The sequence below is a fragment of the Cyprinodon tularosa genome, unplaced genomic scaffold (assembly GCF_016077235.1).
Source record: "Cyprinodon tularosa strain WSP-4 unplaced genomic scaffold, ASM1607723v1 ctg540, whole genome shotgun sequence".
In the NCBI taxonomy this organism is placed as follows: domain Eukaryota; kingdom Metazoa; phylum Chordata; class Actinopteri; order Cyprinodontiformes; family Cyprinodontidae; genus Cyprinodon; species Cyprinodon tularosa.
Window position 1 is genome coordinate 752,840 of NW_024039275.1, and position 15,082 is coordinate 767,921.

The window sequence follows — 15,082 nt, forward strand, 5'->3', positions numbered from 1 at the left end:
GAATTAATGTTATATTGATTTATTTAGATGACGATACAATAACTGTCGATATCACAAAGTCTGTGTGAGTACGATTTCTCATAAGTCTGTGATTGATATTAGGCCATATTATATCCCTTTTAAAAAAAAATCTAATATGGTAGAATTATTTTATTCCTAAGCTTTTTCAGCCTTTTCCTAATCATAAAAGTATCATCCTACTCTAGTGCAGTGGATTTTAAAATAAAGGCATATAGATAAAGGCATATCCTAAAGGCCTTTATTTTGAAATTCACTGCCCTATATAAGGATTATACTTTTATGATGAGAAAAAGGCGGTTGCCTGTAAGAGTTAGAAGTCGTGTGGATGCAATGTTTTCATTTTGTATTAATGTATTGTTAAAACCCTATAAAATATTCTGTTCTAAGAACATTATTACTTAAAAGCTATTTATGGAGTTAAAATGATTTAATTCTATATTTTTCAATTTATAATAAACAATAATACTGACATCATTGTACCTGTAATAACATGTTACCTATGTTATTCTGGGAGTCATAGGGATAAGTTTTGTTTTTTTTCTTTGCAGTAAAAGTATGCTATATGTTTTTGCTTTAAACACTCTCCCTGTCATCTAGATGATGAAGTCCAAATGCATTGTGTTCGAAGCCAAAATATAGAATATTATTAAAACTAATTGAAACTTTCCAGACTGTAAAACACGCTGGAAAAGTCGGAAATAAAGGTAAACAGGATTTTTTCAGTTATTTAAAAAAAATGTTTGGCCTCCACTGATACAGCTGTGTTAGTGGGAGACTAGTGCCGGCAAGCCATTGTATCATATAATCTCCCACTTTGCTACCCCCGAACGTTTCCAGCTAGATGCAGTTATAACTTTTCTTTTTTCAATTTATCTACTCCAGCAACATCTAACTGCCTCATTTTCAAAATTTTTTTAGTAGTAATTTTGTTACTTAAGGAACCTAAATCATGCCTCATTATTTGAAAGAAGAAATAATATATCTTTTTTATTTTGTCAAATCACCTGTGGCAGTTTTATAAGGGTAATCCAGCCTTTTATGGTAGAACTATGTAATACTTCAAGCTAATAACAATAAAAATCTGTATTTTATTTGTTTTTAAATCATATTTTTGTGAGAACTATTATAAGTCTAGTTTTATTTTATTTCAGCATCATTGCATGACATCAAAATTCTATTAAATACATGTTTTGGTAGTTTAGATAAAAGCAATCGGAGCTGCCTGTTGATGTTTTAGAAGGGTTACTTTTTATGCAGTTCAACATTTAAACCATCATCATTTGGGAATTTGAGTTTAATTGGGAAAAGTGTCTCTTATCCTCTGCTGTATTCGGGATAATCTAGATGTGTCCTCAAACAAACTGCCGCAATATTTAAACAAATTTATTTGCATGACGCTGAAACATAAACGAGTAACCAGAGCTTTTTAGTACCAAGGCTTTTGTGGTTAACTGATGGCAGTTTTCCAGATTTTTTTGCTTATGTCCTTTATATTTTACGATCTTTTAGAATATTTTCGCCCACATATTAACCGTTTACTGAACTGAATTTGTCTGAAAGTTGCTTGTCCTGCTGATGATTCATTTTGAAACCAAAAGTCCTCCAGGAGTCCTGTTGAACCAGTTGGAAACATCTTTAACATACTTTTAGAGATGCAGACCTGTTAAATCCCCAGCAATCCCAGTTTCGTCGTCACCACCTTTATTTCTTCCATCACGCCATTAGACATATCTACAGGGAGGGGCTGCTGTTTGAGCCCTGACTCAGTGTCTTTGTCTGGCCACAGGCTGGGATGTTTAAGTTCACCCTCCATGAGCACAGAGCCGTTCCTTTAGCCGCTTTATGTTCACGTGGCTGACAAGGTGACAAATAAATGTCCAGTTCAGACGTGGAAGGCGTACATTATGGGCAAGGTCTGGTTTGACCTGCTACCAGACCTTAATTATACCCGATTTAAAACAAGAAATGTTTTGCCTTTTTGTCACTTTCAAAGCAAAATTCAGGCTCCATCATATAACTTCTCCCTATTCTTTAAAAATTGTTCCAATAAAATACACTCGACCCCATATTAGTAATTCCCATAACATGAGATGTATTTTAATTCAACAAAAGTATCAACATGAGGGTGGAGGTTGGTTGAGGACCCAAATGCAGAGATGAGTTCTTGTAGGTTTAATCAAAAAAAGGCAACAGAAACAAAATCCAAGAGCCAAAAACCAGGAGACAACAGGGGAAAACGCACATGGGGGCCAAGTTACAGCAAGAAACCAGCATTGAAGAACTGCAGAGGGAGACAGAACAAAGACTGGGGTCATCAACTGATATGGAGCAGGTGTGGATGGAAGACTAGAAGGGCGCTAGGGGAAGGGAGACAGAGATTAACTTAAGACTGCTTAAATGTAACATAAAATGGAAAATAAACCAAAGATCAGCTAAATAGAATTACTGAAAACTAAAAGAAAGTCCCAAAAGGGAGAACCCTAAAAAAAAGGTTTGTTTCTAATAGGAAATAAGACAGGCGGCTCTCTCCTGTTAATGTTAGAGGACTATTGAAGTTAGAAAAGCATGGTTCACTTGTTCAGAAGGCTTCCACCCTCATTTTTAGCTCTCTCCACAGATAATCTATTCAGTCATATTTTGCTGAGACAGAGTCTCATCAAAAGATAAATGATTGGTGAAATCATTAGATCACTTTAAATCAAAATATGAAATACTTTTAACATTGTCATTACTGAGGTCATCTTTATAAAGCCTTGATCAAAGTGTCTGCTAGTGATCTGCATGTATAACAGTAGGAGCTGCAGGGATAAACAAATAACTTCTCACAGAAAAACAGAAGCTTATAGTCACGCTACATTCGGATGTTAATATGTGTCATACTTGTATATTTCATGGCAGCAGTTTAAAGTAAATAAAAGTCTTCAGTATGCATTTTACTCAGGCAGTGGTTTTGCTGGCTACTACACTTTGATCTTCTGCTTGTGGGTGTCTGCCGCTGCTGAGTTGGCAGGCACTCTGGAGGCACCCTGCATATATTTGTGTCCCATTATCAGACGGAGACGTCTGCTGGGTGGGTGCTCGGGTCCCACCGGGTCATCTGTCTCTGACAGCCTGCTTATCTGCAGCAGCCCGACTTTAAACATGACAGCTCAGTTTCGATGGCCTCTGTCACGGCCCCGCTTGTTTTTATGGAGCTTTACAGCGTCGGCTCGAGTTTATCGTGTAACCAATTGGTCCTGTGTGGTTCTTATCCTCTGGCATTGCTTCCTTCCCCTTTCTTAACTTCAGCCGCTGTCGATGATGTCTATGACGGGCTTTTCAGGCCACAAGTTTCCCTTTCGAGCAACGCAGAAGAATTGTGCAACCTTCCCTTTTCCCACATGTCACCTGTTTAGAGGAACTCTGAAGTTGGTATTGTAATGCCGAGCATGTCAACCACGCTTCTCTTAAAACGAGGGAGGGATTTTCTCTCCTATTTTGATCTGCACTGTTCACTTCTGCCAGGAACTCTGGCTCCTGACATCATTGTGATCACAGGTATATTTTTCCCGACCTGTATCTCTTTCTGCTTCTGGATGCATCTATTAAATGCAGCTTTAAATTCACACGCTTCATGAGCAAGCAGGCCATTTGTTAACCTAATCTTCTCGCTAATTAAATTTACTCCTCTCTGAGATGAATGACTCCTTTTCCTTTTTTTTTCTTGCTTTTTTTCCCCCTCCCTCATCTGTGCGTCTTCATGGCAGTCAGCTCCCTGTCGAGCTGTTTGAGTTATGCCTCTGTTTTGACGAGGGAGGGAACCCCATCCACCCCTCCTTCTTTCTTCACCCCCTCGCTTTCTCCCTCTTCACTCAAGGGACCACATCTGTTTTTTCTGTTATCTTGATTTTCCTTTCCCTCTCCACCTCCTAATTCTACCTCTCCATTCCTGCTTACTGAAAGTCTTTGAGTCAGCAGAACCAGGCGGCAGGAAAACGGAATTGGAAAGCTTGCCTCTCACGAAAGGCCTTGATCGCTCTTTATTCAAAGAACCACTAAAACGTAGTTTTGCCTGTTTAGATTTGTGCAAACGAATTGCTTTGAAGGCACGTCTTTATCTTAGATCATGAGGTCCAGAGTTTTTTTAAATACAGTGTTATGCTTTGTTAACTAGGGGTTTCAACGTTGCAACAAAAACAGCTAGAACGGTTGATGTACTCCTTCCAGGTTTGTTTAAATGTGACGTGTGCACACTCACATGATTGCATGTGTAATTTACTTCCTCAACTGCCACAGCGTCAGTTAAAATTGCCCCGTGCGTGGCGACCTGGAGTCCTGGAGCTTGCATAAGCTGCTAATATAACCGATGATGATCATGGACACAGTCACATTCATTAGAACACTTAGAGCTTAAGAGGCAAGACTGAATGCTGTCCTTACACTTCTCTGGATCGGAGCCAAAGCACACAAAAAGAAGAATATGTGACATTGATTACATAAAGAGCATTTTTGGTCAAACATTAAATGCTCTGCTGTTTGTATCCGAGAAGGAGTCAATATATTAGCCAGCATGATTCGTCATAAACTCTTGAGCTGATTAAATAGATGCTGTTTACAATGCTTTAAGCGATGGAGTTTTAGCCAAGCTAAATTGAAACTAGCTCAGTCTTATTCTGGGTGTACACTGTGCCATTTTTTTCCCCCTTTACCGGCCAACTTTTCAGTCGTGCGAGAATTTTTCGATCGGCCCGACTTTCAGCCTGATGGTGTGTCTTGTAATGTACAGGGGGTAACGAACACCTCGCAAACATCTCCAAATCAGGAATCTCGATGTTTGATTTTTAGTCGACCGCCATGAGCAAATCGCTCAGTGCCATGAGCAAACAAGGATCCTTCTTCTTCCTCTCAGATGAAAACACAGAAGCATGGTGGGGGTGAGATGAGGTTATTTCTGTAAAATTGACAGACCGTAGTAGCCACGTTTGCTCAGCCATGTCTTTGTCCAAATACGTTGTTGCCTTTTCTTTTTAGGGCTTTCAGCACAAAAATTGCACAAATTGCCATTGGTTTGGCTTCTGGATAGAGGAGTCTGAGTCATGCACTGTATGACGAAACCCTGCAGTTTCGTCGTACAGTGTGAGCTGTAACTGCATGCAACGATTGCAAAAAATCGCACAGTGTATGTCTGGCTTCAGCTACCTGTAGCACATTATGATGCTTTCAGCTTTTTTTGGTAGTACTGATGCTGAAGGTGTAAAGTTTGAGTTCTGTTTAGGGAAAAAAAAAACAATCCTGCGTGTGTTGGAATTGAAATTTTGGGATAAATTAGCAAATATTTATGTATTTTTTATGATATTTCCCCTCTCATATTTAGTACTTATATGGTTTTGCTCTTTTTATTCTATATTTTTAACACCAGACCCCACTGCAGCAGGGAGGTTTGTGCAGACCATGCTTTGATTGCTGTAAATGTTTTTTTTTTTTTTAGCTTAGTCAATTAAATTCATTGTATTTATATTGCGCCAGTTCACAACTCGTCAATTCAAGACACTTCCCTAAAACAATTCAATCAGATCATATTGTCAGTTTGGTTAAACGTTTTGTATCTAAGGAAAACCAGCTGATTGCATTGACTCATTGAATTTGCAGGATTCACGCCTCCTGGATGAGCATGTGGCGACAGTAGAAATTTGCATTGCTTGCATTGCTGGCATCGTGTCGATGACTCTACAGCAGTATGGAGGACCAACTCTGGCATATTTAAAAATAAATACAGAAATAAATAAATGCTCAATAAATATATAAGCATACAATTAATTGCCCACATAAATACAATAAACAAATAAATGTCAGTAGAAATTAAATTATAAAGTGAGACATAAATGTATATAACTCTTAATTAGCTTCTTTATTTATTTGCCTTTGTTATATTTACCTTATTTATTTTTTTGTCCTTTATAATCTTCAACTTTATTTTTTAATTACTTATATTTTTAAGTATTTATTTATGTGCATGTTATAATATTTTTGTCTGTTTTATTCTTCCTTTGTATTTTTTTACCTTAGTTATTTCTTCGCCGCTGTTTATTTCTCTCTGCCCTTTTTACATTTCTCTATGCATTTCTGTCTCATTATGCAAATGAGGAGGGGGTGTGTCCTAGAGAGTCAACTTCTGCTCATTGGTTGGCTTGGCGGTCCATCTTCTTAACTCACAGAGCTCAGAGTACTAAGTTAAATGCTCTCTTTTCTGTTGCTGTTGTTCAATTAAAGTATGTTTTAAGATCATTTGAGGCGAGAACCTTATACATTTAATCATCACCATATGCCCCATTCACAGATTTAATGCATAATTTAAAAGAAAATGTGACGAACTTGAGAGGACCGTGGCAACCAGCGGAGCTCCGAAGCTGACGGCAGCCAGGTCTATAGCCAGGCTATGATGGCGATTTTTTGTTGTATTTGGCAAAGTTTGGCAAAGTCCCTACTCAAGTTCTAATGACTTCAGACTCGACATCAGACTCTCCTCCTGTAGATTCGACCGATGTAGTAAAATGCTAACCAACACGCTTCACACACGGCTATTCCGAGAGAGGGCCGCTGCAGATGGGCTGTGGTCGGACCTGGCTGCCGTCAGCTTCGGAGCTCCGCTGGTTGCCACGGTCCTCTCAAGTTCGTCACATTTTCTTTTAATTTACGCATTAAATCTGTGAATGGGCCATATGGTGATGCTTAAAAGTATAAGGTTCTCGCCTCAAATGATCTTAAAACGTACTTTTATTGAACAACAGCAACAGAAAAGAGAACATTTAACTTAGTACTCTGAGCTCTGTGAGTTAAGAAGATGGACCGCCAAGCCAACCAATGAGCAGAAGTTGACTCTCTAGGACACACCCCCTCCTCATTTGCATAATGAGACAGAAATGCATAGAGAAATGTAAAAAGGGCAGAGAGAAATAAACAGCTGCGAAGAAATAACTAAGGTAAAAAAATACAAAGGAAGAATAAAACAGACAAAAATATTATAACATGCACATAAATAAATACTTAAAAATATAAGTAATTAAAAAATAAAGTTGAAGATTATAAAGGACAGAAAAATAAATAAGGCAAATATTACAAAGGCAAATAAATAAAGAAGCTAATTAAGAGTTATATACATTTATGTCTCACTTTATAATTTAATTTCTACTTACATTTATTTGTTTATTGTATTTTTGTTGGCAATTAATTGTATGCTTATACATTTATTGAGCATTTATTTATTTCTGTATTTATTTTTAAATATGGCAGAGTTGGTCCTCCATACAGCAGTTCCTCAAACAGAGCATGCAGCGACAACAGGGAGTCAAAAAAAAAAAAATCCCCTTTAACAGGGAAAAAACCTCCTGCAGAACCAGACTGAGTTTGAGTTCTGAGCCTGTTTTCCTATCAAGGGGATGGAAGGAAGCACATGTAGTTAGTTACAGTAAAAGCTGGGCTCATAGCTATGTGTAAGAGAGAAACAGGACTAAGCACCAGAAAACAGGCACAAGTCTATCATCCTTAATCGAAGGTGTTTATGAAGCAGCCCATTTGGTGTTTCTCCTCAGGTTGGTGTCACAGCCAGACCAGATGACAAAAAAAGTAGCAAGAGCATAAAGTTAGTGGCCAAACTAATAAATACTGTAGAATTATTAGCCAGAGCTGGAATGAAGCAGAATAATGAAAAGTAGTCTCTTGTAATGAAATGGGACATGCCTCTAATTGATTTATACTTCTAAAAAGTCAGATTATTGGCTGCAATGGTTCATGTCAAAAGTTTTCAAACTGATCATTTTCAAATGATCAGATGTTATGTGTTTTTTACACCTTGAGCTGTAAAAAGACTAACGTACTCAGAGAAATAAACTGTTGCACAATGGCCAAGTGGTTTAGCTATAGGCATAAGTAAAGTGAGAGAACTCGGGACAAAGGGTCAAATTTGAAACCTGTAAAATGTATCCCAAGCGCTAAGGAATTTCAGTTTCTTTTGAATTTATAGCACTTTTTTTTTCTTGACGTAGACACACACACGGACACACCTAGAATATGCGATTGTGAGTGTTGCAGGCCTACATTTAGCCAAGAATGTTCACTATGTGTTTTTTTTTTTCAATGTTTTTTTGCAAGTGTTACAAGTTGTCCTCCTGCAAAACCTTCAATCATTAGCTGAAAACATCTGATGCAGAAGAGAAGTCATGCTGGATGTCGTATCAGTGTCTGTACAGTTAGGCTCACTGGTGCTAAAGGCTCCCAGATGGTGATGCCTGCAGTTTCTAATAAAGGAGCTCTGAGACACTTTCCTCCATAAAGCACAACGTTTAGACTCTATGTAAAGAAAGCAAGAGTTCGATTGTTCATTTAAAAAGGATAAGAATAAAACCGCCAGTACAGAGATAAAGGTTTGCTGCCTAAATCGTTGAGTTTGGCTGAAACCAGGTGCACCTGAAAAGGAAGGAGCTCATTCTCGAGTACACCAGAACGATTGGAATGAGAGGCAGCCTGGGATGTGGCTGCTACAGTATGTGTGTCAACCAGGCAGCCTCAGATTCAGGTCAGCAGAGCATGCAGCATATGCTGGAATGTGGAGTTAAGTAACAGAGGCTTTTTAAGGGGAGAGACTTGGCGAATAGCATGGGGAACTCAAAACCGTCTCCTGCAGCTGCATTCGCTTCAGCTTGTTTCGATTTTTCCCGGCGAGCAAGCATTCACACATGGCCACACACTACACTACCTACATAGAGTTTCTATTTTATTTTGAAGGGTATTATGCCTAGCTTTAATGGGTAAATCTAAGACATTTTAAAAAGATACATTTTCAATGCACTCCCAGTTAAAATAACCAAGCTAAATAAAGAATATTGTTGGTTGACTGATGAACTAATTCAATTCCATTCAGTTTATTTATATAGCGCCAATTCACAACACAAGTCATCTCAAGGCACTTTACAAATTCAACCAGATCATACAGTCAAATTGATTAAAAGTTTTCTAAGGAAAACCAGTTGATTGCATCGACTCATTGACTCAAATACAATCCCTCACACTAAGCAGCATAAGAAATTGAACTGAATTAAAATGTAAGATTGCATTATGTAATGCAAAATTGAGCAGTTGCAGAAGCAGATATATTTAAAGCAGATGGCCTTTGCTTGATATAAAAAAGAACAAAAAACAACAGACCCTGAACTACAAAAAACACAATAAAAGAAGCAGCTCGTGTAATTTATATGATACATAACAACAATAATTGAATTAATTACCAATTCCTTTAATAAATCAATAAATGAAAGGAAAAAAAATCATATTTTGTATTTTTTTTTTTTTATTGTGGAAAAAAATATAGGTATTTTAAAAGCCTGAAATTCTGAATTTTTAAAGGCAGGACTTCTGATATAATTTTTCACTTTTGCACAAGCCACAATCCGCTGAATCGAAGTTAGAGAAAAACCTTTTCCAATCTTTTCTCAAAATTAGACTCCTGAAGTATTTGATTTGCCTTTCTGCAACTAACAGCCAAGAGGAGCAAGAAATCTTCTGTCAGACCGTCACATTGATGTTGTTAATCATTGACGGAGATAGCGATAAAAAACTCTCTATAATAAGAGTTTGATGTGTTTATTGAGCTTTGGGAACTTGTCTCTGCTAGTCTGTGCAAACTCTGCAGATGTGCTTTTCGGCACACGCAGCAGAACACGGTTAAAGTCGTTTGGCGTCGTGCTCTGAGATCCACCGAGAAGTAACCTCCCCTTCCATGTCTGCTAACGCACATGCTTCCCTCTTTAAAATCCAGTTGACATGTGTTTTTCCCGTGAACGCCGCTGTAAGCCGGCTGCTCTGTGAAAGGGATTTTGCAGTGATCCGTACTCACACAAGGGGATCGTTTCAGTACACCAAAACAATCAAATGAATCCAATTACTCGGCATTCCCAAGCACGCCCAGCAAAAATTCCTGTTTGTTGCATGCTGGTGTTTCTACAACGTGTCAGCTGCACAGAAATACTACATCCTGTTCATCCATCAAACTTGAAGCATGCTGGAGCCTTTTTTTTTAAAAGTTTGTTGTTCTTTACTTGGAGACACTATGCTCAGGTTTTTGTTTACTGCCTACGTGTGAGAGTGGAATCATGTGAGTGTGAGTTAGCTCCATGTTCCTTCAGTCAGCCTTGGGGAGGGGGGGTAGTATTGTACCCGTCTGCCTCACCTCTTTAAAGCTGTCAGTGCTTTCAGTGGGCGTGGTGTCTGCCATGATAGAAAACAAACACAGCTTCACCTAGACGACTGACATTTCATATCGTGGTGATAAAAGCCTCTCGTGTCTCGGGTGTGTGTGTCTTTCTTGTCGCTGACGTGTGCAGCGTGGTGAACCAACCCTCCAGTTTCACATAACCCGTCTCAGTAACATCTTCTCCGAGACGGCGCTCCGGCTCTCTGTTGAATGTAAACATGTCTAGTAGGCCCAGAGGGTGACAGGGAGACTAATGAAGTTCTGCTGAGAGGTTGCGTGTGTGTAGTTTTCTGGGCTGGGCCCCTGAGTAGGTTCTCCCTCCAATCTTTCCTTCCATTCGCCTTGTTTTCCTCGGGAACCTGCCAACCAGATGTAGAGGCGCTCCGCTGGCAGCTTTAAATTCCAGGGCCTCTCACTACGGTGATCCGAAGTCACGCGATGCCTCGCACAGGGGAGACACGCTGCAAAGGGAACAGGCAGAAAATGTTTACAGAAGGCTTTTTTATGTACTTTAAGTTTTTTTTGCTCCTTTTGTTTGCATCACACAGCGTAAAGCTGTAATTTTAGAAAGCAGCAAAGACTTCTAAAATTATAACAAAAAATGTCAGGTTCAGATAAGTACTGTCATTTGGAGCACATGGAGGGCAATTTTGTTTTTTCAGTCGATGCGCCACAGATAATCAAGGTTTCATTTTACCTTTAAAATTATGGTTTGAAACCTTGTTTTATTATTTTTGAGATGTCAGATTCTGGCATGGGTTGGTACCAAAGTTTTAATTTAAAATATTTTCCATCTTACTGTCCCTACTAAGTGTAGGTTAGGTGTACTTTATGTTTTGAAAGATACATAGTCACTTTACATGCCAATTTAAAAAATAACAAAACACATTTGATCATTAAAATATAAGGGAATATACACCAAGTGTCTTTTTGATTGTCCTCCTTCAGCCTAAATAGAATTCCAGCACTGGGCTAAATGAGCAAATGTGTGTGCCATCTGCTGGCAGTTCTGCTGAACTACCAGAAAGCTAGATGGCAGCAATTGAAACATACTTTTCATTTATAGTTTCCCAAAATATTTTCCTCTTACCTGAAATAATTTGCCTTTATTTATTTACTAAACAAACTGTTTTCGAAGCAGGTTTATTACTGCAGGATACTGATGTGATCTAGGAGTCGTGTCTAGTGTGCCGCTTTCCAGTACAAACACTGTATGGTCAGGAAGGAGGAGCCAAGTTTAATCAGTCATGTCGACACGAAAACAGGAAACTGTATCAATGCTAAAATTTTTAATCATCAGTGGTGAAATGGACCAACTTTTCCGGTTTATATTCTATGTGAGAAGCTCCAGTAGCATTTCAAAGTTTTATGCAACAAAAATAATTATTATGCACTTGTAGTAATTGTTGCAGTTACATCATATACATTTTCACCTAAAATAATTGTTTAAATAACACTTTTCTTCACTCTTAAGGGTTTAATGTCTAGTCAGATGAAACACTCTTCAATTTGTTATGCTGCATTTGAAGGTTTTGTTGCTGAGCATTTTCAAAACCCTGTCAGAGCATCGTCTTGTATGCTGACCTCTTGCTGGCTCTGGTGAAAGCAACACCAGAGCTGCACGTTTTCACACATCGCCCTCTTTTTTACTTTAGCCGGGAACGTAGTGAGCAAACTTTTGGCAGTTGGATTTAAAACCGCAGTGGAGTTTCTGACGACCTCCGACCTCCGTTCTGCTGGCTCGGCTCTGTGCCAGATGTGCGACTCCGTCGTTCCTGCGTGGGAAAAGGAATGCATGGCTTTAAGTTCATTAAACAGCTCCATGAGTGACGGCTGAAGACTTGCTGTTTGCACTAGGTTGCCTTCTCAGGCCCTGTGCTCTTTGTGGGCACACAAAGCCTGCCGAGGGACCCTCGGTGTGTTTATGTGAGTGCATAGGGACTCAGAAGATACCTCTATTATAAACATTTCTGAAAGTGCATCTGTACAAATGTCCAAGGTCCTGCAGGGTCTCTTAGGCAACAAAACAAGTTGTTTGTGTTTGCAGGTTTTAAATAAAAAAATAAAAAACAAGTTTTGGTGTTGAAAGAAAATAAAGTGTATTTAATCAGTGTATAAATACCTGTTTCTCATTTTGGTGCGTCTCTTTTTGGACTCCGGATGGAGTGGAGTGGGGTGGAGTGTGTGCTTATGGTGGGGGTAGGGGGGGTATAAGGCCAGAGGTTAAACACAAATCCTCCCATGATACTCAGCTCGTGAAAAACAGTCAGGTGGCGACGTCTCTGAAAAAAAGCTCAGCTTCTCACTTTTAACCTGCTGCCTTTATTTATTTCTTTTAACCCTTTGGGTTCATTTCCTGCCCTGCTTGGACCATTGGGACACAAAAAAAATAAATAAATCGCTCCTTGAAAGATCGTAGTCATTTTGAATCGACAGAATTATATCCAAATTATTATTTTTTTTATAGTATCTCCTGTCCTTTCTTATTTCTTTTATTTATTATTATTATTATTTTAAACACAAAATGTGTCCTGTTTAAATGTTTTTTTTTTAAATGTGCATTGAAGAAACTGTCAGTACTTCCATGGGAGCGACAGTAATATAGAAGCACGTCCTGCAACCGTAGGGTTGCCGGTTGGAATCCCAGCTCCATCTGTCTCTGTTGTTTCTTAGCAGATGATGGTCAGAGGACCCGGCGATGTCTGCGTGGCGGCCTCGCTTCTGTCAGTGAGCTCCAGGGCTTCAATCTAGCTTACTGCCATCATTGTTTAGTGAATGACAGAATGGAGTGTAAAACACTTTGGTGGATACGGACATTTACCTTTTAAACCATTTATTTTTATTTTTTTAATCATAATCATCCCTGACGTTAGCAACCATAAATAAAAACATAAATATTCATACATTTTCAGAAAAACGCTGAAGTGTAGTATATATTCTAGTGACAGAAGTCTCTCTTTAGAAATGACACCTAAATTATATATCTTCTCTCATCTTATTTTTGACAGTTGAGTTTTTTGGCGTGTCTTAATCAACCCGTTATATCAGCAATCCTCTAAATTCTCTGAGCAAAGATGATCAAAAGAAAAAAAGAAAAGTGTTTTTCAAGCCCATTTATGAGAATTAGCTGGATGCAAACAGACAGGAAAATCAAAAATTTGAATGTCAGTGACCGCTTACGCAAATAAAGCCAAATTAATGCAAATGCTTAATTTAGTTTCAAGAAAACAAAATTCCATTTGAATCAGCACAGCCTCAGTGGTGCAAAGATAACATAAACACAACGTTTCCCCGCGAGGGGAGGGGGTCGGATTGCAAACAGCCTAATGATTGTGTATTGTGTTTGTTGCACAATAAAACTCTGAGTTTTGACTTCTTTGAACTCCCGTCTGACCCTAACCGAGCCTCTTGCTGTTTGCATCAAAGAGCATCCTGTTGTGACCCCCGAACTGTAAAATGTGTTGTGGCTGAAGAGCACACAGGTCAGACGGTCTACACCTTTAGGGACACACCGTTTACCTTCATCGGGCGCCGCTCGTGGCACGGCTGTTCCCCACGATCTGATAAACATTGCGTGACCAGCGCTCAGCTTAGGAAAAACAAACGTGAGTGAGCGAGGGTCTCGGCCCCCACCGCAAATCAGCTGTGCACTCTTGAGGAAAAACAGTTTCAGAGTCTCGTGACAGGGAAGCACACGGTGCTGCGGAGAGGGCTGACAGAGACACAATGCTGGGTTGAACGAAATCCTGTCCTGTTGATATGCATCAGGAACACAAAGCTCTTCTTGAACAAAAAATGTTGGCTTCCTACTAACAGGAGTGCATGTATCACTTTGTCAGGCTGCATAAATTGCAAGAAAAAGGCTTTACCAAACATTTCTAAGCCGTTTGTAAAGTTAAAGATAACTACAATCTTTCTATAGCATCTGGTTACATCAATAACAATCCTAGAGGATACTTTTTCGGCTGATTTTTTTATTGATTTGTAAATAATTTTTAATGCACTAAATGTGTATATAAAACGTCTGCATCAAATGAACATGTCAGTCCTCACATACTTTGCATCTTCCTTAAAATGTGCTTCTCATGAGCTAACAAGATGATAAATCAGGCATTATATGTCTGTTTAGGAGCTAGACTACATTTAGTTTGGTAGTTCAGAGGTTTACATGTTATAATAGTAATAAGAATCCTTGCTTTTCCAGCTTTATACCTTCTTCCTGTATGTTAAAGTACAGTTGTGCTTGAAAGTTTACATAATAATAAAAAAAAAAATTGCTAAATTATAATATAGTAAAATAAAATATTGATTTTGAATTTTTGTTTTAAAAAATAGTTATAAAGAAAAAACTGTCCCAAATGAAAGCACTTTGCAGATGAACAGTGAAGCAACATACCTGTGTGAATAGGTGCAGAAACCTGACTGAACATTTGCTGAACATTGAAGAACACCTGATTTCAGCGATCGGCTCAAAGTGTTCCCCAACATAATGTTGGTGCCCCATCAGGCTTGTTTTATTTATTAATATATGCATATATTTATTTATTTGATTTTATCATTTTTATTTCTTATATTTAAGGATTTACTGGTTGCTGAACTTTCAAGCACAGCTGTAGGTTTGTTACCGATACAGGAAGGCCAGGTTTATTCTGCAGACATATTTAGGAAACTTGAATGTGATTATCCTTAAAGTTCTCTCTAAAGGTCATATATCTGTGAAATATGTTAAACTGATTGAAAGAAAGATTAGATTTTAATGGAGGAAAAAAAAGTTATCAAAACAAAGTGCAGGTCGACAGGCAGAAAATAGCATAATTGCATAATCGATTTGATCAC

General features: G+C 38.5%; 1 protein-coding gene and 1 long non-coding RNA gene across 3 annotated transcripts in view; one reads left to right on the top strand and one right to left on the bottom strand.

The window, feature by feature from the left end:
* The window catches only part of mxd4 (MAX dimerization protein 4), a 31,044-nt gene that overhangs the window by 9,193 nt on the left and 6,769 nt on the right, over positions 1-15,082 (top strand). The gene's annotated exons all lie outside the window — the stretch shown is intronic.
* Positions 10,086-12,652, bottom strand: LOC119796254. Its single transcript, XR_005282442.1, has 3 exons — positions 12,369-12,652; positions 11,831-12,021; positions 10,086-10,707 (listed from the first exon to the last, which is right to left on the bottom strand). It is a non-coding gene; the product is annotated as an uncharacterized LOC119796254 (long non-coding RNA).